Source organism: Chrysochloris asiatica, unplaced genomic scaffold (genome assembly GCF_000296735.1).
Source record: "Chrysochloris asiatica unplaced genomic scaffold, ChrAsi1.0 scaffold00056, whole genome shotgun sequence".
Classification (NCBI taxonomy): domain Eukaryota; kingdom Metazoa; phylum Chordata; class Mammalia; order Afrosoricida; family Chrysochloridae; genus Chrysochloris; species Chrysochloris asiatica.
Window position 1 is genome coordinate 13,199,010 of NW_006408574.1, and position 23,031 is coordinate 13,222,040.

Below are 23,031 nucleotides of genomic sequence, written 5' to 3' on the forward strand. Positions count from 1 at the left end.
GGTGGAGGGTCAGAGAAAAAGAGGAAGACCCCCAACGAGATGGATCAGCCAGGTGGCATCATTTATGGACTCAAGTGTGGCAGTGGTAGTGAGGTTGGCCCAGGATCGAACATTGTTTCGTTCTGCTGTGCATGGGGTCGCTATGAGTTGGCTCCGACTCGATGGCACCTGATAACAACAGTGAGGCCATATGTATCAGAGTAGAACTATTGTTCCTGAGCTTTCCAATGGCTGTGACCTTTTGGAAGTATATTACCAGGCAGCTCTCCCAAGTTGCTTCTTGATAGACTGTTGTTGTTAAGTGCTGTTGAGTTGGTTACAAGTCATAGCGACCCTGTATAGGGTTTTCAAGGAGCGACTAGTGAGTTCAAGCAGCCAGTCTTGTGGTTCAAACTGACCTTTAGGCCCACTACTTACCCTACTGTACCACATCAGGACTCTTTGATGGACTAGATTTTTAAAACTTTCAGTTAGTAGTGTGTGTGTTAACCATCTGCACCATCCATTAAATAGAAGGTGATATTCTTGACCCATGGTCAGCCCCACCTGCTCTCTGAATGGATTTATTTTGTTTTTCAGTAGAAAGGGGAAGAAAAAGCACCATTTTGCTACTTTCTAACAATTGACAGATATATAGAATGTAATGGTTACACATTTGACTACCAAACTGAAAGGATGGTCATGGCCTTGAAAACCCTATGGTACAGAACTAGTCTGCACATGTGTGGTCACCATGAGTTGGAACTGACCCCAGGGCAACTACCAACAACAGCAATTCATGATGATAAGTTCTTGTTCTGGAAATCTTTGCTTTGCCAAAACAAGGTTGGAGATAAGGTAAGTCAAGAAAGGTACTTGGCACAAAAATTGAGACAATCAAACTTAGAACCATTCAAGTCCCAGCCTGTTCTTAAACATAAGGATACAATTTCAAGAAGAAGATCTTTTTCTTTCTGCTCTGTTCATTCCTAGGGTTTGATTCAGTGTTATGCATTTGATTGTCATGCTTTACTGTATTCGTTGAACAGTAAATTTCCCCAAACACGGACTTTTTCTCTGCCTGGGCCAGATTGATATAGTGCCAAAAGATGAGCCTCTCAGGTTGGAAGACACCCAAATATGACTGGGGAAGAGCTGCCTCTTCAAAGTAGAGTTGACCTTAATGACATGGAAGGAGCAAAACTCTCGAGACCTTCATTTGCAGATGTGGCCTAGCTCAAAATGAGGACAAACAGCTACAAACATCCATTCATAATCAGAATGTGGAATAGGAAGAATGAATCTAGGAAAATTGTAAGCCATCACAAACGACATTGAAAGCATACATATCAATATCTTAAAGTTACTGAGCTGAAATGGACTCGGCCTAGCCATTTTTAATTGGACAATCATATGGTTTACTATGCCTGAACAAGAAGTTGAGGAGGAACATCATTTCAGTCAATGTCAAAAAAGAGCATTTCAAGATCTATCTTGAAGTATAATACTGTCTGTGATGGGATCATATCCATATATCTATAAGGAAGACCAGTTAAAAACACTATTATTCAAATTTATGCAGCAATCACTAAAGTCAATGATGATTAAATTGAAGAATTCTAACAACTTCTTCAGTCTAAATTTGATCAAACATACATCAAGATGCATTGATAGTTACTGGTGATTGGAAATGAAAATAAAGAAGAAGGATCTATAGTTGGAAAATATAACCTTGGTTATAGAAATAATGCTAGAGATCAAATAATAGAATTAGCAAGTCCAATGACTTATTCATTGAAACTCCTTTTTTTTTTTTTTTCAACAACATAAATGGTGAATATACATGTGAACCTCACCAAATGGAATACACAGAAATTAAATTGGCTACATCTATGGAAAGACTGAGCAAATCAGAGAGCTGAGTTATATGAAGAAAAACGTGGCATCAGGATTAGAGGAAGACTCATTAACAACTTGCGATATGCAGATGATACAACCTTGCTTGCTGAACGTGAAGAGGACTTAAAATATTTACTGATGAAGATAGAAGACCACAGCCTTTGGTATGGATTGCATCTCAATGTAAAGAAAACAAAAATGCTCACTCTGGACCAATAAACAACATTCTTATCAACGGAGAAAAGAATGAAGTTGTCGAGGACTTCATTCTTCTTGGAACAATTATCAACACTCATGGAAGCAGCAATCAAAAAATCAAATGACATATTGTATTAGGCAAATCTGCTGCACAAAACCTTTTTAATGTGTTGAAGAGCAAAGATGTCAGCTTGAGGACTAAGGTGCGCCTGACACAAGCCATGGTATTTTCAATCACCTCATATGCATGCAAAAACTGGACAGTGAATAAGAAAGAAAATAGAAGAATTGATGCTTTTGAGTTATGGTGTTGGAGAATATTGAAAGTGCCATGGGCTGCCAAAAGAACCAACGGATCTGTGTTAGAAGAAGTACTGCCAGAGTGCTCCTTGGAGGCCAGGATGACCAAACTTCATCTCTCATACTTTGGACATACTGTCAGGAGGGACCAGTTGCTGGAGAAGGATATCGTGGTTGGTAAGGTGGAGGGTCAGAGAAAAAGAAGAAGACCTCCAATGAGATGGATTGGCAAAGTGATAGCATCAATGGGCTGAAGTGTGGCAACAATTGTGAGGTTGGCCTAGGATTGGGCAGTGTTTTGTGCTGCTGTGCATAAGGTCACTATGAGTTGGTACCAACTCGATGGCACCTAACAACAACAGCAAGTGGAAAGACTGAAGCTGAAGAAAATTAAAACAACTCCACGACAGCCAAAATATGGCATTGAATGTATTCCACCTGAATTTAGAAATCATCTAAAGAACTGATTTGATTCATTAAACACTAAAGACTGCAGACCAGAAGAGTTGTGGGATGACATCAAGAACATCACACAAGAAGAAAGCAAAAAGTCATTAAGAAGACAAGAAAGAAGGAAAACACCAAAATGGATGTCAGAAGAGACTCTAAAACTTGCTTTCCAATCAATGTATAGATGCTAAAGCAAATGGACAGAGTGAAGAGGTACAAGAGCTGAAAAGAAAATTTCAAAGGTCAGCTCAAGGAGACAAAGTCAAATATTATAATGAAATGTGCAAATATGTGGAGTTAGAAAACCAATAAGGAAGACCCAACTCATCATTTCTCATGCTGAGGGAACTGAAGAAAAAAAATCAAACCTTGAGTTGCGTTATTGAAGGACTCTTTGGCAAATTATTGAATGATGCAGAAAGCATTAAAAGAAGGTGGAAGGAGCACACAGAATCATTGTACCAAAAAGGAATGGCCAATGTTCAACCATTTCAAAAGGTAGCATATGATTCAGAGCCCATTACCATAAAGGAAGAAGTCCAAGGTGCATTGAAGGCATTGGCAAAGAACGAGGTTCCAGGAATTGATGGAATACAAACAGAAACTTTCAACAAACTGATGAGGCACTGGAAGAACTCACTAATCTATGTCAGGAAATTTGGAAGACAACTCCCTGATCAATTGATTGAAAGAGATCCATATTTGTGCCTATCCAAAGAGAGGTGACCAAACAGGATGGGGAAACCATCGGACAATATCTTTTATATCCCATGCTAGTAAAATTTTACTAAAAGTAATGGCTTTAGTAAATTTTACTTGCAGAAATGGCTGCAAGCAGACATTGACAGATAACTTCCAATGGTTCAAGCCGGATACCAAATAGGACATGAAATGAGGGATATCACTGCAGATGTCAAATGGATCTTGGCTGAAAGCAGAGAATACCAGAAACATGTTTACCTCTGCTTTATTGACTATGCAAAGGATTTTGATTGTGTGGATCATGACAAGCTATGGACAACATTGCGATGTATGAGTATTCCGGAACACTGTGCTCATGAGGAACTTGTAAATAGACCAAGAGGCGGTTGTTTGAACAGAACAAGGGAACACCAAATGGTTTCAAATTAGGAAAGGTTTGTGGTAGGGTTTTATTCTTTCTCCACAATTATTCAACCTGCATGCTGAGCAAATAATCTTAGAATCTGGGTTATATGAAGAAAACATGACATCAGGCCTGGAGGGAGACTCATTAAAAGCCTGAGATATGCACATGATACAACCTTGTTTTCTGAAAGTGAAAAGAACTTAAAATACATACTGATGAAGATCAAAGACCACAGTCCTGGGTATGAATTGAATCTCAATGTAAAGAAAACAAAAATCTTCACCACTTGACCAATAAACAACATTCGTATCAATGGAGAAAAAAATGAAGTTGTCAAAAACTTCATTATGCTTGGATCAACCAACAACATGGATGGAAGCAGCAGCCAAGAAATCAAACAATGTATTGCATGAGGCAAATCTGCTGTACAAGACCTTTTGAAAGTGTTGAAGAGTAAACATGTCAGTTTGAGGACTAAGGTGCACCTGACCCAAGCCAAAGTATTTGCAATAACCTCATATGCATGTGAAAGTTAGACAGTGAGTAAGGAAAACCATAGAAGAACTGATGCATTTGACTTAAGGTGTTGGAGGAGAATATTGAAAGTAAAATGGACTGCCAAAAGAACAAACAAATCTGTGTTGGAAGAAGTACAGCCAGAGTACTCCTTGGAGTCCAGGATGGCCAGACTTCATCCTTCATACTTTGGACATATTGTCAGGAGGGAACAGTAACTGGAGATGAATATCATGTTTGGTAAGGTGAAGAGTCAGAGAAAAAGAGGAAGACTCCCAGCGAGATGTTTTGGCAAAGTGGCAGCATCAATGAGCTCAAGCATAGCAATAATTGTGAAGTTAGTCCAGGACTGGGCAGTGTTTTGTCCTGTTCTGCATAGGGTTGCTATGAATTGATGCTGACTCGATGGCGCTTAATAACAACAACTACAATGTAAAGACACCATAAAGAACCTCAATATCATTATCCCAAATAAGTCCAGGGGCAGACTTTGGAACAGACTATAAATTGCTCATATGCAAGGTCAGGTTGGAATTCAAGAAAATTAAAACAAGTCCACAGAAGCTAAAATATGACCATGAGAATATTCCAACTGAATTTAGAGATCATCTCAAGAACAAATTTCCTACATTAGACACCAATGACTGAAAACTAGTATAGTTGTGAAATGACAATAAGAACATCATACTTGAAGAAAGCAAAAGATCATTAAAATGATAGGGAAGAAAGAAAAGACCAAAATGGGTGTCAGAAGAGATTCTTAAGCTTGATCTTGAGCATAGACAAGGTAAATCAACTGGAGAAATGAGGAAGTAAAGAATTGAACAGAAAATTTCAGAAGGTGATTAGAGAAGACAAAGTAAAATATGATAAAGAAATTTGTCAAATACCTAGATATATAGAAGACCAAAAGGGAATAACTCACTCAGAATTTCTCAAGCTGAGAACTGAAGAAAAAATTCAAGCCTCAGGTTGCATTTTTTCATAGATTCAATGGGCAAAGTATTGAATGTCACAGGAATCATCAAACGAAAATGGAAGGAACACAGAGTCACTGTACCAAAAAGAATTGGTCCATGTTCAGCCACTTTAAAAAATGCCATATGATCACGAAGCAACGGTACTGAATGAAGGAGTCCAAGCATCAATGAAGTCATTAGAGAAAAACCAGGCTGCAGGAACTGATAAAATACAAATTGAAATATTTCAACAAACTGATGTCATGCTGGAACTTCTCACTCATCTATGCCAAGAAATATGGAAGACAGCTACCTGGCAAACTGATTAGATGAGATCCATATCTGTGCCTATCCCAAAGAAGGTGACCCAACCGAATGGGGAAATCATTGAACAATATGATTATTATCACATGAAAGTAAAATTTTGTTGAAGATAATTCAAAAACGCGTTGCAACAATATATTTACAAGAAAATGCCAGAAATTCAAGCTGGATTCAGACAAGTACATGGGACAAGAAATATCATTGCTAATGTCAGCTGATGGGTCTTGGCTGAAAGCAGAAAATTCCAGAAAGAGTCTTATTTGTGCTTTATTGACTATGCAAAGACATTTGACCATGTGGATCATGATAAACTATGGATAACATTAATTGTGTTCATGAGGAACCTGAACACAGACCAAAAGGCAGTCATTTGAACAGAACAAGGGCATACAGAATCAGGGAAAGTATGATCCAGAGTTGTATCCTTTTACCATACTTATTCAATCTGTATATTGAGCAAATAATCCAAGAAATTGGATTGTATGAAGAATATAGCATCAGGATTAGAGGAGGACTCATTAATGACCTATGATATGCAGATAATACAACCTTACTTACTGATGAAGAACAAGGACTACAGTCTTCAGTATGGCTTGCACCTCAGTACAAAGAAAATGAAACAGGATAAAAAATATCCTGATAAATATAGAAAAAATTAAAGTTGCCAGAGACTCCATTTTGCTTTGGTCCATAGTACATGCTTATGGTAGCAGAAAAGATTCAACACAAAAATGGCAGTCTGATTGGTAAGCAAGTTGTTTGCCGGGAAGCCATCAAGGCAAGCAATCAAGTCCCTTCAGGTCAAATTCCCCCTCCATGTCTGAAACTCAAAGGGAACACATAAGTAGGCATGTAAGTTTTCTGGTGACCATGTTGGTCTACTGGTGAGTGAAGAGGGGGAAAGGCAACAATGAAGAAATGGGCTAAGTTCAACCACATTTCACAGAATCCCATTGACCTGGAGATGAGAGAGAAAAGAAGAAGGGCTGGTTGGTCTGAAGTTTGGTGCAACATGGGGACAACTCTAGCTATGGAGGGCTAGAGCTGAGAGTGACACATCCAGGTGGTATAAAGTGATGGGAGACACACAAGAACACCCAAACTTGCAGATGGTACACATTAGACTTAGTCTCAATGGCTTGATGATCAGAACTTGACTAGAGGAAGATAAACATAAACATAACAATTTTTGATAAAGCAAACAAATGTAAATTGTTATAATTTGATGAACTTGACCTATACTTATGGATGTAGTAGATCAAAATATCAACTGAGAGGGAAGGAATCTTCACATCAAGTATCAATCCTATCCCCTCTGTATGTAGGGTAGATAGGGACGGGCTACTTAGTCATTGGCTACCTAAAATGAGGGGTCAAGAAAGGCATGAATGAAGTGGATGGCTTACAAGTTTTCAAGAGGGAATTGAGTTTAAGAGTGTGTTGGGGAAGGTAGAGTCCGTACTGGATAGTTTTCATCGTGTCTAGATGGGTCTGATGAAAAGAGATGGGGATAAGATTCTTATGATTCAATAATGAGTAATTGTTACCATGACTAACTGCGACTGTCACAGTCATAAAGGTAGAAGTTTTGTAACAAAAACAGGGGAGTAAATAATCTTGCAGTTCAGAAATAGAGGACCCTAGAACCATCAAGAGAGAAGAGCCCAAGCAGAATGAGGGACCCTGTCCAGAGACACCAGAGGTAGAGGCAGAGATGAGGACATGGAGAGAGAGAGAGAGCAGCTGAGGAATGAGAAAGACTGAGTGCTGGAGGCCAGGAGGCAGGCTTGAAGAATGTGTCCGTTGGTTGTTTAAATTATTGTATACTCCTGAGTGTTTTTGTGTAGTCCCTCCCCCACCCCAGAAAAAATGACAACAACAACAGAGGAATAGAAGCAAATACTGTTGAATGATGATGCACGGAGGAAATTGTAATAATTGCAATGAAACGATGGTGTAAAACTGATGTTCTCCATGTAAACTATCACTCAATTCACAATAAAAACTTAAAACAAACAAACAAAAGTCCAAATTTGTTGTCTCTCCTACTCATTTTTTCATGGGAAAACTTTCTAGATTCTATGATACTTCAAATTTGATTGCTTTCACCCTGTTTAAGGTCTTGGTATGGTACTGTAGGATAAGCACTGGACCACTAACTACAAGGTCGGTGGTTTAAATCCACCAGCTGCTTTTTGAAAACCTTACAGGTCACTAAAAGTCAGAACAGACTCGATGACACTCAACAACAACAAAGATCAAGAAGATGAAAAACAGAGGGAATGTGATTTGAAGACCAGCATGCTATTGAGTTGAAGCGTGAGTCTCTGAGAATGAATGTCTGTAACATTCTGGAGGGACTCTTAATAAAAATACTCATCAAATCAGCACATCATGGTGTTGAATATGACTCTATGTGAAACAGCATTATCTTTGATTTTGATACAACCAGAGTGAATTTTTTTTTAAAGTCCTCTAACATTATATTACCCAATGTATTACAATGTAACAAAGTAGTTTTTATTTTTAAAATTCATTCTCCATTCATTCATTGAATATTTTAGCATTCTAATTTTGACTTTCTCCCTCCACCTCCAATTTACATCTCAAATACTTAATGATCTATAAATATTTATAAAGCTCTAATGAAGGATTCCATTAAATGCAGATCTATAAGAAAATCTGCTATTATATGAGTCGTTGTTAAGTGCTGTTGAGTTGGTTCCAACTTATAGCAACCCTGTTTGGGATTGCTGAGGCTATGAATCTTTATGGGAACAGAAAGCTTCATATTTCTTCCACAGAGTGGCTGGTGGACTTGAACTGTCAGCCTGTGGTTAATAGTCCAGTGCTTATCTTACAGCTCCACCAGTGCCCCTATATTTGAGTCATTGCCCCTAATTTATCCTTTTATCAGTTTGGATAGATCAATACTGAATTTTCTTAAATGGGGTCTCAGTACCCTCATCCATCATTCCATGATGCTCTTCCCCCTTCCCTACCTTACAGACTAATAGTGAGTTGAAGAGACAACTGTTTTACTTAGCTTCTGGGTTGGTTATTAGATCCACAGGGCTGGCTGAAAGGGTAATAGGAAGAGTGAGGGACAGCTCTTGAGAAAATTTCAAACATGAAGGCTAGCAATTACACCCAATCCAATAGGTGAAATTCTCATGAGTTTTTCATATTTATCTTTGAGTTATGGTCGTTCGTATTGGCTATTATTACCCCATGTGACAGAGTAGAACATCCCCACAGGGTTTTCTTGGTGTAATCTTTCTGGAAAGCAGATGTCCAAACCTTACTGCTACAGTTGCTGAATGGAGTAGAATATAGTCCCCTTTCAGTCTGAGCTCAGTGCTTAACCATCATGCCACCATGACTCCTTGAGTTGGGATTGATGTTTTTGTTGTTAGGTGCCATTGAGTTGGTACCTACTCATAGCGACCCTATGCAGAACAGAATGAAACTCTGCTCGATAATGCTCCAACCTCACAATTATTGCTGCATTTGAGCCTGATGATTCTGCCACTGTGCAAATCCATCAACTTGGGAGGGTCTTCCTCTTTTTTTTCCTGACCCTCTACTTTACCAAACATGGCATCTTTCTCCAAGGACTGGTCCCTCTTGACAATATGTCCAAAGTATGAGAGATGAAGTCTGGCCATCCTGGATTCCAAGGAGCATTCTGACTGTACTTCTTCCAACACAGATTGATTTTTTTCTCTTGGTAGTCAGTGGTACCTTTAATGTTCTCCTTCAACACCATAACTCAAATGCTCAATTATTTTACAGTCTTCTTTATTCACTATCCAAATTTCACATGCGTATGAGTTTATTGAATATAGCATGGCTTGGATAAGGTGCACCTTATTTGTCAAACTGACATCTATGCTCTTCAGCACTTTAAAGATATCTTGTGCAGCAGATTTGCTTAATGGAATATGTCATTTGATTTCTCGACTGCTGCTTCCATGAGTGTTGTTGGTTGATCTGAGCAAAATGAAGTCTTTCACAACTTCAATCTTTACTCCATTTATATGGATGTTGTTTATTGGTCCTGTGGTGTGGATTTTTGTCTTCTTTACATTGAAGTGAAACCCATACCGAAGGCTGTGGTCTTTGATCTTCATCAGTAAGAAATTTAAGTCCTGTTGAGAAATCTGAGCTTAATCTGATTTGCTTGCCTTTGTAGGTTACACTTCTCTTTTCCCTAGTTGCTTTTAGGATTCTGTCCTTATCTTTGATTTTGGAGAGCTTGATTATTGTATGTCTTAGTAATTTTCTTTTAGGGACTATCCTTTCTGGGGTTCGTTGAGCTTCTTGAATGCTTATCTTTTCATTTTTCAGGATATTAGGAAAATTTTCTTCCAGCATCTTAACTATCTCCTCTGTGGACTTGTGTGATTCTTCCTATTCCAGAAAGCGAATAATTCTTAAGTTATTACTCTTTATGTTGTCCAACATAAATCTTAGGCCTTCTTCAGATATTTTTATCAATTTTTTGTGTGCTTGCTCTTCTATCTTAGTAATGTTGAGAGATATATCTTCTAGCTCACTAGATCTGGCTTCTATCTTCAATTCTACCCCTTTGCCCTTTCAGTGTATTGCCCATTTCTGATATTCTATTATTAATTGTTTGAACCTCTTTCTGTAGGTTTTCAATGGTTTCCAATGCTGTATCTATCTTATTTGATTCTTCCTATAGCATTTTCTTGACTTCTTCCTAATTTTTCTCAGCTCCATTGTATTATGTTTTGATACATTTAATAATTATTTTTCTGAATTCCTTCTCAGGCATTTCCAAAGTTTGACCATCTTCCAGTATGGAGTGCAAGTCTACTTACAGCTCATTTGCCTCAGTCACTTTATATTGTTTCTGGACATGTGCTGATATGGTCATCTGTTTCTGTTTTTTTGGGCATATTCAGGAGTTATCTGTGGCCTTAATACTTAGATGGGTTTATATTTTGGTACTTTTTATGCTTTCTGATTGCCTCCAGGTAGATATGATCAGGAGATGGGCTTCCTTTTTCACTCTTCTTCCTAAGAAATTTCAAGATGCCACTGTTGGTGGTTGTGATGTAACTCAGGAATTAATTTTCAGCCTATTTCCTTTTTAGTCTGCCTGCCCCGCACCACAATCCCCGTTCAAGACTTTTTCCCAGCCACAGACATTTCAGGGCCAGCTGTGGTTGTTTTGTAGTGCCGTTTGGTTTTAAGTGGAAACTGTCACTTTAAATTTTGAGTAGATCTGTGCACATGTGTAGTAGAACCCTCAGAGGTAGGGGTGGGTGTCTTCTCACCCTGGCACCCCCTCTAGTCACCAGAATGGAGGTGCACAGACATCGAGAGACCAATGAACAGATACAAAAAAAAAAAAAAAAAAAAAAAGAGTATCCACACCATTATCTCCTGGGTTCTGTCAGGCTTCCGTGGCTGCTCTGATCCTTCCCCTCCTTGGTCTCACCCAAGATGGTGGCTCCAGAAGCAGCTGAGTGTCTTGGATTAGAAAGCAATGGATTTCTTGCTTCTGCTACAAATCCCCCTAGTGATAAGTCTTTCAACCTTCTAAATATTCCTTTATATGTGATTCAGAGTTCTGGCACCATCCTCTGAGCCTGCTTCATCCGGTATTCTGTGTTGTTGCTGATGGAGCTCCTCACTGCATGGCTACCCAATCCACCCTCTTGTTTGTTCTCTGACTTTGTCTCCTTGATCTGCTGTTTGAAATTTTCTATTTAGCTCTTTTACCTCCTCATTTTTCCTACTTGCTTTAGCATCTCTACTCTGGAGAGCAAGTTTCAGAGTCTCTTCTGACATCCATTTTGCCTTTTCCTTCCTTCTTGTTTTCTTAAAGACATTTGCTTTCTTCCTGTATGATGTTCTTGATGTCATCCCACTCTTCTTGTCTCCAGTCTTTAGTGTCTAGTGCATCAATTCTGTTCCTCAGATGGTCTCTAAATTCAGGTGGGATATGTTCAAGGTCAAATTTTGGCTCTGTGGACTTGTTTTAATTTTATTGAGCTTCAACCTGAACCTGCATATGAGTAATTGATGGACTGTTCTACAGTCTGTCCCTGGCCTTGTTTTGGTTGGTGGATGATATGGAGATTTCCCACCATTTCTTTAAACAGATGCAACTAGTTTGATTCCTCTGTATTCCATCTGTTGAGGTCCATGTCTTTAGTCATATTTTATGCTGTTTAAAAAAAAGTATTTGCAATAGAGACAACACTGGTCTTGCAAAATTATATCATGCTATCTCCAACCATCTTTTCTATCACCAAGGCTATATTTTCCAACTACTGATCCTTCCTCTTTGTTTCCAACCTTTGCATTACAATTACCAGTAATTATCAATACATCTTGATTGCATATTTGATCAGTTTCAGACTGAAGAAGTTATAGAATTCTTTAATTTCATCATCACTGGCTTTAGTGGTTGATGCATACATTTAAATAATAGTGGTATTAACTGTCCTTCCTTGTAAGTATATGGATATTATCCTATCACAGTGTTGTACTTCAAGACACATCTTGATATGCTCTTTTGAATAATGAATACGAAGCCATTCCTCTTCAATTTGTCATTCCCAGCATTGTAAACCATGTGATCATCAGATTCAAAATGACCATTACCAGTCCATTTCAACTCACTAATGACTAGGATATCTATGTTTATGCATTCCATTTCATTTTTGACTATTTCCCATTTTCCTAGATTCATATTTCGTACATTCCATGTTCTGATTATTAATGGATGTTACAGCTGTTTCTCTTTATTTTGAGTTGTGCCCCATAAGCAAATGAAGGTCCCAAAGGCTTTAATCCATTTGAGTCTTCACAATCATCTCTACTTTGAGGAGGCAGCTCGTCCTCATGTGTAATTTGAATTCCTTCTAATCTGAGGGGCTCATCTTGTAGCACTATACCTAACAATATTCTGGTGTTGTTTCTCATGTCTCAATATTTAATTTTCTGGTGTTTTTTGACAGCATGACACTGCTATTCATAAAGTTTCAGTGACTAAATACTCAGCAGTGTTCTGTCTCTCTTTCTTCCTAGCGTGTCTTCGTTTGGAAGCTCATCTGAAACCTGTCCACCAGGGATTACTCTGCTGGCATTTAAAATACCAGTGGGCATTGATTCCAGAGTCACAGCAACATGCAAGTCACCACAGTATGACAAACAGAGATGAGTGGTGGTGAGTTAAGATTACAGTTTATTTTTGTTCCTGTGTCTGTGGACATAGTGTGGTCTGCAGAAAAGAACAACAACCTAGGAGTCATGAAATCCTGTTTTGCTTTCTGCCTTGTCTCTGTCACTAACAAGGTTGGCTATCTTTCAGATAGTCAAGTTCTGCATCTTCAAAGCGATGGGCTAGATGGGCTCTTATTTTTGTCCCAACATTAGTACACAATGCTGAGATATACAGACATCAGATGAAACCATGAAACTTAACTTCTATCCTTTGATTTGTATTTATTTATACTCAAACTGGTGTGGCACTGTGGTTTAAAGTGCCAGACTGCAAAATCATTTGAAATGCAAGGTTGGTGGTTCAAGTTTATCAGCTGCTCCTTGGAAACCCTATACAGGGTCGCTATTGGTTGGAACCGACTCGATGGCACTTAACAACAACATCAATGCCTGTACACTTAATATTGATTTATCTTTATTTATTTATTTTTTTCTGATTGCTTTCCAATGCTCTTCTGGATATGAGCCCACAGACCTTTGTCACATGGAGGTTACTCAAATTATCTTTGTTGAATGAATAAAACTTGACTTCTGGATGGCTTGGTGTTGAGTACAGATTAGACAACAGTTGAAATGCTTCTGGAAAACCACTTTAATCCTGTGATAATTTTTCTGCCTCACCAGTCCCAGACTTGTGCATTACAGAGAAAGTTGCCCATAGCTTTATCTTGGCGCATAATCAATCAAGTGACTATTTTTTAGGAATAAAATTTCTTGATGGATTTTATAATCTTAATGATTGTGACCTTAAGTATTTGAGTGATTTCCCAAGAGAGCATTTTTGTTAAAATGAGTAACTTGACATTTGTTTTCCTTGAACTGGCCAATCTGTTGATTACTTAGAACACTTTGTTTTTCTGTTGTTGTTGTTGTTTGTTTTTTTCTGAGTTCCCCTCCCCCCCTCAAAATAATCATTCTCAAATTCACAGTTGCCTGTGATTTTTAAAAATAAGACAGGAATTCTTTTATTTCATTAAGCATTGGATTCCTAGACACTGCGGGGTGATGTTGATGGATCGAAGGTTTCTATAAGGACAATCTTTTGACCTTATGTGAAGTCTTGGTGTGGCACTGTCTGATAAGCACTAAAATACTAACCACAAGGTTGGCAATTCAAAACCAACAACCAATCCTTGGGAATTCTTTATAGGGCTGCTATAAGTCAGAGCTAACTCGATGACACTTAACAATTTGACCCTAAGGAGCTCTGGTAGCTTAGTGGTTACAAGTTGGGCTGCTTATTTTAAGGTCAATAGTTCGACACTACCAGCAGTTCTGTGGGAGAAAGATGAGACTTTCTGCTCCCATAAACATTCACAGCCTCGGAAATCCTATATAGGGTCACTATGGGTCAGAACCAACTCGATGGCGCTTAACAACAACTGTTTCTATTGGTGTCACCACTAGGTGCCACACGTGCTAGTAAAATGCCTGTTGATTAATTGGCTGTCTTGGACTAGTCTTGAAATAAGTGTGTAAAAGTCAATTGTAGAATGTAGATAATTTTCAAAAACAGCATATATGAGAAATATAAATCACAAAAATGTAATATGCAATGACCGCTTTCATTTTCTCAGAGTAATTAATGTAACATTTTAAAAACCATTACACAGTAATATAGCAATAATGGTAGAGAGTGTCAGTTGGTTTATCATGCTCTGGACTTAGGCTATTTCAAGATTTTAATGAATAGCTTCTTATATTATCATATGCCATCAGCATTAAGAAGGAAAATTCTAGTTAAATGAGTTTTATTTAGTTGAATTAAAATGAGAAATTTAAAATATATTTTTATCAAGATAATAAATGTAGACGATAAAACATCAACTAGAACATTGTTATTGTTATTGGTAAGTGCCATCAAGTTGGTTCCAACTCACAGCAACCCTGTATAGGGTTTCCGAGGAGTGGCTGGTGAGTTTGAACCACCGATCTTGTGATGCAAACCTACTTTGTGGTCCAGTGCTTATCCTACAACATCATGAAATAAACAGCAACAGTCCTTCACTTGATCCCACCCAGATTCCACAAATCTGGACATGTTTTTTGGGCATGTTTAGAAATCATTATTTAAATAGCAGAAACATTAACTGATTTTTGGGCTCAAGCATGGCAACAATTATGAGGTTAGCCCAGGACCAGGCAGTGATTTTGACTAAAATATAGCTAATAATATAGCAACCTATATGCTTTGCAAACAACCTGAGAATCTGGGTTATATGAAGAAAAACGGGATATGCAAATGATGCAACCTTGTTTGCTGAAAGTGAAGAAGACTTAAAATACTTACTGATGAAGATCAAAGGGCACAGCCCTCACTATGGATTGCATCTCAATGTAAAGAAAGAAAAAAATATTCACCACTGGACCAATAAACAACATTCTTCTCAATACAGAAAATATTGTAGTTGTCAAAAACATCATTTTTCTTGGAGCAACCAACGAGACTCATGGAAGCAGCAGTCAAGAAATCAAACAATGTATTGCAGTAGGCAAATCTGCTGTGCAAGACCCCTTTAAAATGTTGAAGAGCAGAGATGTCAGCTTGAGGACTATAGTATGCCTGACCCAAGCCATGGAATTTTCAATAACCTAATATGCATGTGAAAGTTGGACCGTGAATAAGGAAGATCTTAGAAGAATTGGTGTATTTGAGTTATGATGGTGGAGGAGAATACTGAAAGTACCATGGACTGCCAAAAGAACAAACAAATCTCTGTTGGAAGAAATACAGCCAGAGTGCTCCTTGGAGGCCAGGATGGCCAGACTTCATCTCTCATACTTCAGACATATTTTCAGAAGGGACCAGTCTCTGGAGAATGATATCATGTTTGGTAAGGTACAGGATCAGAGACAAAGAGGATTGGCAAAGTGGCAGCATCAATGGGCTCAAGCATGGCAACAATTGTGAGGTTAACCCAGGACCAGGCAGTGTTTCATTTTGTTGTGCATAGGGTCAGTATGAATCGGTACCAAGTTGATGGCACCTAACAACACTAGCTAATGAGATTTCTAGAAAGATGAACATGTAATGCTAACGTGACGTGGATATGATTCATGGTGGGACTTGGTTTCAAAGTGCTAATGTCAATGGGTACTTGGGAACGAAATCATAGACATCCATTAAAAATCTTCTTTAAATTGTGTAGAGCATTTTAAATGTTATGTTTTCTAAGTCTTGTAAATAATTTTACCAGTGAAGAAGGGAATGAGAAGAGAGCGAAAGGAGAGTAAATGGCAGCAAAGTAAGGAATATCAAATGATGGGTGTATAAGGGGACTTCACAAAAAGTTCATGGAAATAGTCCATTATCTGTCAAGATCATTTTCCATGAACCTTTTGAAGTCCCCTCATATGGACAGAAAAGACCATGGCACTACTCAAATTTCACTATCTTGTCCCTCTGGTTAACTCCTTATTGTGATACATGGAAAGCTATAACAGGAGCAATTTAAACTATCAAATCCTACAGTTCAAATCCACACTTTGAAAACAAGCCTATTGAAAACAACTTCTGATGGTTATTTAGCTTCTCACCGATGCTCTCCTGTAGATAGGTACAGCATTGACTGGGTAATTTGGATGCCAAGTTTCTTACAACTTACAGTTGTGACCATAAACTATTTCTAGACATTCCGTTTTCTCCACTGCCTACTTGTGAGCCAGATTATTCTGGATGGATGAGATATTCTTGGTTTGTGCACAAAATTATGTTTGTGAGCCTACAAAGTCTTATTAAACTTTCTGGGGTAGAATTTTTGTGGCATTCCCAAGACACAGTTTCAATTTCTTTCAAATCCCCAAACAACCGTTTTCTAAAATTCACAGTACAAGCTAGTCACACAGCCTGGGGACTAGAACAGGCCCACATCTTCCTAGTTCCCACTTACTCACACTTTCTGGGCTGACTGGCCTCATCTATGACACATTCATTCTCTGCAATTTCACTCTCCTGAGTCAGGTATTTTAAAGTTCTTGGAGTGCCTTACTGTAGGCATTTTTTTGTTTCTCTGCATATAGCCAAGCTGTAAGTGGGATGAAGGTAAATTAACACCCACATCAGTTCTATAGTGATTACTTGGGCACCAAGACATCTTCTTCTTCCAGATTCTTGGGGCCTGGTAGGTCATCAGTATACGGCAGAATCCTCCCCATGGTCTCTTGCAGCCACTGGATGCTGGGCAAAGCCCAAGATGGCTGACTTAGTGGTATTTTCCTGAGCATGTTCCCACCCTCTGTCTTAAGAACCTCTTTCCTCTTCCAGATATTGTCATTTTCTTGACCATTCTTCCTTGTCTGCTGCACATGATCGACCTACAAGACAAAATAGAGACCACTCAACTTCTCAGTCAGCACTAAATCTTAGATAAACTCCCCTCAGAGTTCTAGATCCTTGGTGCTCATTACCATGTAGATAGGTGTTCATGACAAAGGATTTGATGGTACCTACATTAAGGAGCTCTGGTAGCATAGTGGTTACGAATTGGGCTTTGACCCACAAGGTCAGCAGTTGAAAACTATCAGCTGTTGCACAGGAGAAAGGTGAGGTTTTCTGTTCCTGTAAAGATTTACAGCCTCAGAAACCCTGTGCAGGGTCACAATGACTCCACGGCACATAACCACCACCACCACATTAGGGGAACATATTGAAGTTGTCAAGAATTTCATTTTACTTGGGTCTACAATCAATGCCCATGGAAGAAACAGTAGGAAATGAAGTGATGCATTGCATTGGACAAATCTACTGCAAAAAGACCTCTTTAAGGTGTTAAAAAGTAAAGATGTCAATTTGAGAACTAAGGTGCACCTGACCAAAGTCATGGTATCTTCAGTCATTTGCATACATATGAAAGTTGGTCAATTAATTGGGAAAACCAATTAAGACCTTATGCACTTGAATCATGATGTTGTCTGAGAATATTGAGCGTGCTGTGCACTGCTTGAAGAATGAACAAATCTATGTTGGAAGAAGTACAGCCAGAATACTCCTTAGATGTGAGGAAGACGAGACTGGAGTGATGGGTCTTCTTAGAGCAGTGGTCTCTGTAACTCTAAATAACATGCTTATGCTTACCTCCACTTCTTGATATGAAAAGAGCTCTGGTAACACAATGGTTAAGTGCTTGGATTATAACAGAAAGGTTGGCAGTTCGAACTCATTATGCAGCTCCATGGAAGAAAGACAAGCCAACCTGCTTCCATAGAGATTACATTTTAAAAGCTTGCTGCCTCAGAGCCGATTCACGCTCATAGTGACCCTGTAGAACAGCAACGAACTGTTCCTTAGTGTCCCTGAAATGATACTTTTCATGGGAGCAGACAGCCTCATCTTTCTCTCTCAGAGAGGCTGGTGGGTTTGAACCACAAACCTTTAGGTGAGCAGCCCAGCACTTAACCTGCTGTACCACCAGTAGTTCTTCTGTAAAGATTACAGCCAAGAAAACCCTGTGGAGCAGTTGTCTACCACATGGGGTCTGATGAGTTTGCAGCAACTCAACAGAATCCAACAGCTACACTTCTTTGCTACGTCAGCCTTACAGAGCATCTCTGGCTTCCTCATTCTGAAAGTTGAATATTTCAAAGGGTTTCTGTTTTCTTCCATTCAGTCACTTGCTCAGAATTACATTGTTGTGTTAAGTGCCATTGAGTTGATTTCAACCCATAGAGACCCTTTGCAGAGTTTTCGAGGAGCAGCTGGTGAGCTTGACCCTCCAACCTTGCAGTAAAAACCGACTTTGCAGTATAGTACATTAGCCTATAGCTCCACCAAGACTCTAAAATATAATGCAAGAGACGTGCTTTATATCTGAACCATGACTTTCTTGTTCAGTTTTTCTTTCCCCTGCCCCAGCTTGTCTATTCATTCCATCACAAAACCAGAAGACTAAGATGATATTTTTGGCTGTGAATGCGATCCTGATTGCCCTTGGGGTAGTACCCTTAGAGGTCCTTCCTTGAAAAGGTTATAATTATTCCTCTCAGAGATCTTGGGAAAAAGCTGTGATTCCCAAGCATGCCTCTGGACAGAATGGTCCTGAAAGAACCTAGGGAGGATCTTGAAATCACACATGTCTGCAAACATCATAGGGCTGTTAGTGTAATGGGAGATATCCCTCCTGTGCTGTGAGTTCAACCTCCCATACAATTTTGCCGTGAACTTGAACTAGCTGAGCAAGAGACTTGCTGGAAAGTTACACTGTCAAGGCCTCTTTGGGGTTGTAAGTATGGGATCTAGTCTTAGATGCATAAAAGATTGCTGTCTTTCACTGGCAATTTTGCTCAAGGCTCTGCCAAGTCCGGGCCATGGACTGTTTCATCCTTAATTCTTCCGTCTTTGTCTTTCTCACACCCAGAATAACTGCTTAAGGTTCCCTTCCCTGCGGAGGAGACAGCATTCCACAACAACCTCAGGTTTGCACAATCCACTCCCCATAGGGAAAGGGGAGGGAGGGATGTCAGAACTCTCCGAGTTCCCTCTGTGTGTTGTTCCCTTCACCCTCTCAAGCATCCCCTTCCTGGAGTAAGTTAGCACCATTCATTCATTTAATAAGTATGCAGTCAGCGCTTTTTGTGTTTCAGGCATTATGATGATGATGAACGAGACAGAAAGGATTCCTGCCCTCAGAGGACTTGCTGTGTGGTTGAGAAGGCAATTAACAAGTGTTAACAGCAAGGCATGATGAGCTCTGTAGCTGGCAGGGAATATCAAGTCACATGGAAGGGAGATCAGATACTTTGTACAGATGGGAAAGAAAAGGTATCCCAGGAGGAGTGGGTTTTAGCTGGCCCTGAAGGATCATGCAGAATGTGTTCTGCAGAACACAGATTGTTTTAAGTAAGGAAACGGTGCACTAGTGTTCCCAAAGTTAGGAGAGACTTCGAATAAGGTTTTCAAGGACCCAACAGAAATTCACACTGCATAGAAGCATGGATAAAGAACTTTATTAAGAGCCCAGTCATTAAAAGCTTTACTGCTAACTGAAAGATCAGTGGTTCAAACCCACCAGCTACTCAGCAGGAGAAAGGTGTGGCAATCTGTTTCCATAAGATTACACTCCAGGCCAACACTACCCTGTCCTATGGAGTAACTATGAGTCCAAATTGACTCAATGGCAATGATTAGATGTGTGGAGTGCAAAGGGGAAGCTAAGAGATGAGGCTGGAGACATAGACAGGTTAAAGAGACTGAGATGTCTTTATGGCCGGTAAGAATGGAAAGTCATGGAAATATTTAATCAAGGGAATGACAGAATCAAAATGATGACAAAGAAAAGACATTCGAGCTGCAGGGTGGGGATAACTTTGTCAGGACTTGGGGTTGTTTGTAATGAAGGTGAGAAAGAGGACAGACATAAATGGACCCCCAGGATTTTGGTGAGGGCCATTTGGTTGAGAATAATGGCATTTAGTAAATTAAGCAATTCAGGATTAAGAGGAATGTAATGACTTACATTTTGGACTTGCTGAGTTTATAAACGCCACAAGACATCCAAATTGAGATGTCCAGGGGGCATTTGATTAGCAAACTGCTTATATAGCAAATATTTTGTCTTGGAATGCCTGAAGGTCTCTGCTCAACTAGTCAGCTGCCATTTTAGTGTGGCTGTTTTCCATTAAAAGTTCATTTACAAAACCAAGAGGATGGCCAGACTAGGCTCTTGGGACATAGGTTGCCTACCTTTGAACTTGACAAAGTTAGTAGTATGAGCTTCAAAAAGTTGGTGGAAGAATGGAGTGAAAAGATAGTGGAGTTTCCCCACAAACTTTTTGAAGCTCCCTCACAAATACTCAATGACATTGGTTAGAAGAGATAGCACTATAGGATAAGCACTGGACTGCTAACCACAAGGTCAGTGTTACAAACCCACCAGCTACTCTTTGGAAACCCTATACAAGGTTGTTATGGTTTCACTTAATAACAACAAAAATCAACAGCAACGTCGAATTCCAGTATTTGTGAAGACCCTTTTCTCCTGAGAAACAAAGGTTAAAAATGAAAGGCTCTAGGAAAATGCATCTTGGTATGAATCAATAAATTATGTCCAGAGGCAATCGTATAATTTTAGTTACGGATTTTCATTTTTTATGATTTTAAGTTACACTGTGAAAATAGCACAATACCTCTTATGCCAGGTGTGAAGCAGATGTTGCTGGCTGGAGAAGGTGTGAACAAAGAGAGGTGGGCTGGAGGGCCTCATTCCATGGGACAGCATGTCACCCAGCAGACAGAGGAAGGTATGGGGAATGAGCCCCTTGACAGAGTTCATACCCGTGAGGTGGAACTGCTCAGGCATACAAAATGACTGTCTTTGGCAAAGCTAGTTTGCCTTGTCAAGTCAATAAAGTTATGTACCATTAAATTGCTTTCCTTGGCCTGGGAAGGGACCAAGCCTACTTCCCCTGGGAAGTCTTGATCTTTTCAAAGACATTTCCCCATCTTCTTTCTACTCTCAGATAAATTACTAGATCTTTGACCCTTAGATCATCCTTCTTATTTGACAATACTCTGCCTTGGGCAAAAATATTTAAACAAAGATTCTCAATTCCACGGTGTCTCTTTGGGCAATGCAAAAGGCTCAGGTGAGAGATTGACAGTTCAAGTCCACCCAGATGAACCTCAGACTCACTGACCTTCTCTTATTTTTATCAAATGCTCAGGAGTTTTGTTTTCTTTCTAGTAAACCATAGGATTTCTTTCCTTTAAATTACAATTCAGATTTCCTCTGTCCTAGAAACTTTTCTCGTAGCAAGTCCTCAGTCCAAGTACAATGTCTCATTCTAAAGGTGCTTTGACAGTCAAGGACAATGTTTCCTGTTTTGATGATGTTGTTGTTGTTAAGTGTCATCAAGTCAGTTCTGATGCATAGTGACCCTACATAGGGTTTCCAAAGACTGGCTGGTGGGTTTGAACCATTGACCCTGTGTTTAGCAATTCAATGCTTATCTTACAGCACCACACCCGGACTCCTCCTTTTTTACTAGAGAATATAAAATGCAAAACATTGCAAAGTATGAAGACAGATTGGGGTGGGATGTGGCGCCGGTTGCAAGGTTTGCTTGCTTGCATTCTAAATAAATGATTTGAATCTGGAAAACTGCCACCTTTTAAGTGGCCTTGTACTATTAACTGAAAACTTTCTCTAGAGCTTAAAGTTTAAGGTGAGTCTGCCAATGGAAATAAATCAGAAATGAAGACAAGGCGTCTCTGAAATTACATTCTCACCAGAACTCGCTCTGGGCATGGCAGCAACATGGGAGTGAGGTTACTCTCAGTTCAGGCCAATGGGAAATGATTTCAAGTAAAGAGTCCATCAGATAGTCAGTCCGCAGGCAGTTGGTACCAGTCACTGACACAGAAATGCAAAATTGGAAGAGAAATGGCAAACCACTCATTCAAATGACCTCATTTTACTGATGAAAACTGATACCCAGAGTGATTAGTTGAGAGATTTCCCAAGGTTCTTCCATTTTGAATTATATCACAACAGGTGCTGGAATCTGCTCTTTGGGTGTTTTGCTTCAGACTGAATGGAAACATGCCCCAATCTTGCAGTCTAATGGTGGGGACTTCCTACTAGGCAGGTGTCTTAGTTAAAATACTGGTGTTACAACAGAAATACCACAAGTGTATGGTGGCTCTAATAAACAGAAATTTATTCTTTCACAATTAGGCTAGAAGTTCAAAGTCAGAGTGCAGACTCGAGAGGAAGAATTCCCCTTTCTTTGTCGGTTCTGTGAAAAGGTCCTTGTCTTCTTTCAGCCTCTGTAGGCCCAGGATTCCTTGGAGTTTTCCATGCATCTTTGCATTAACTTTCCCCTGAGTCTAGGAGTGTCATGGAGCAGGGACTCCAGGTACTAAGGGTGAATTCCACTCCTGTCTCCTCTTTCCTAGTGGTAGTAGATCTCTCTCCACTCAATTTACTTGTTTAATCTCTTTTATAGCTCAAAGGAGATGTACTCAAGATAGAACCCAATTCTGTAGATTGCTTGCAGCCTGATTGTTGTTGTTGTTGTTAAGTGCCATCGAGTCGGGTC

At 39.4% G+C, this 23,031-nt stretch overlaps 1 pseudogene; it reads right to left on the bottom strand.

Annotated features, from left to right (window-relative positions):
- LOC102817646 overlaps nt 1–23,031 on the bottom strand; it is a 195,058-nt pseudogene that overhangs the window by 139,817 nt on the left and 32,210 nt on the right.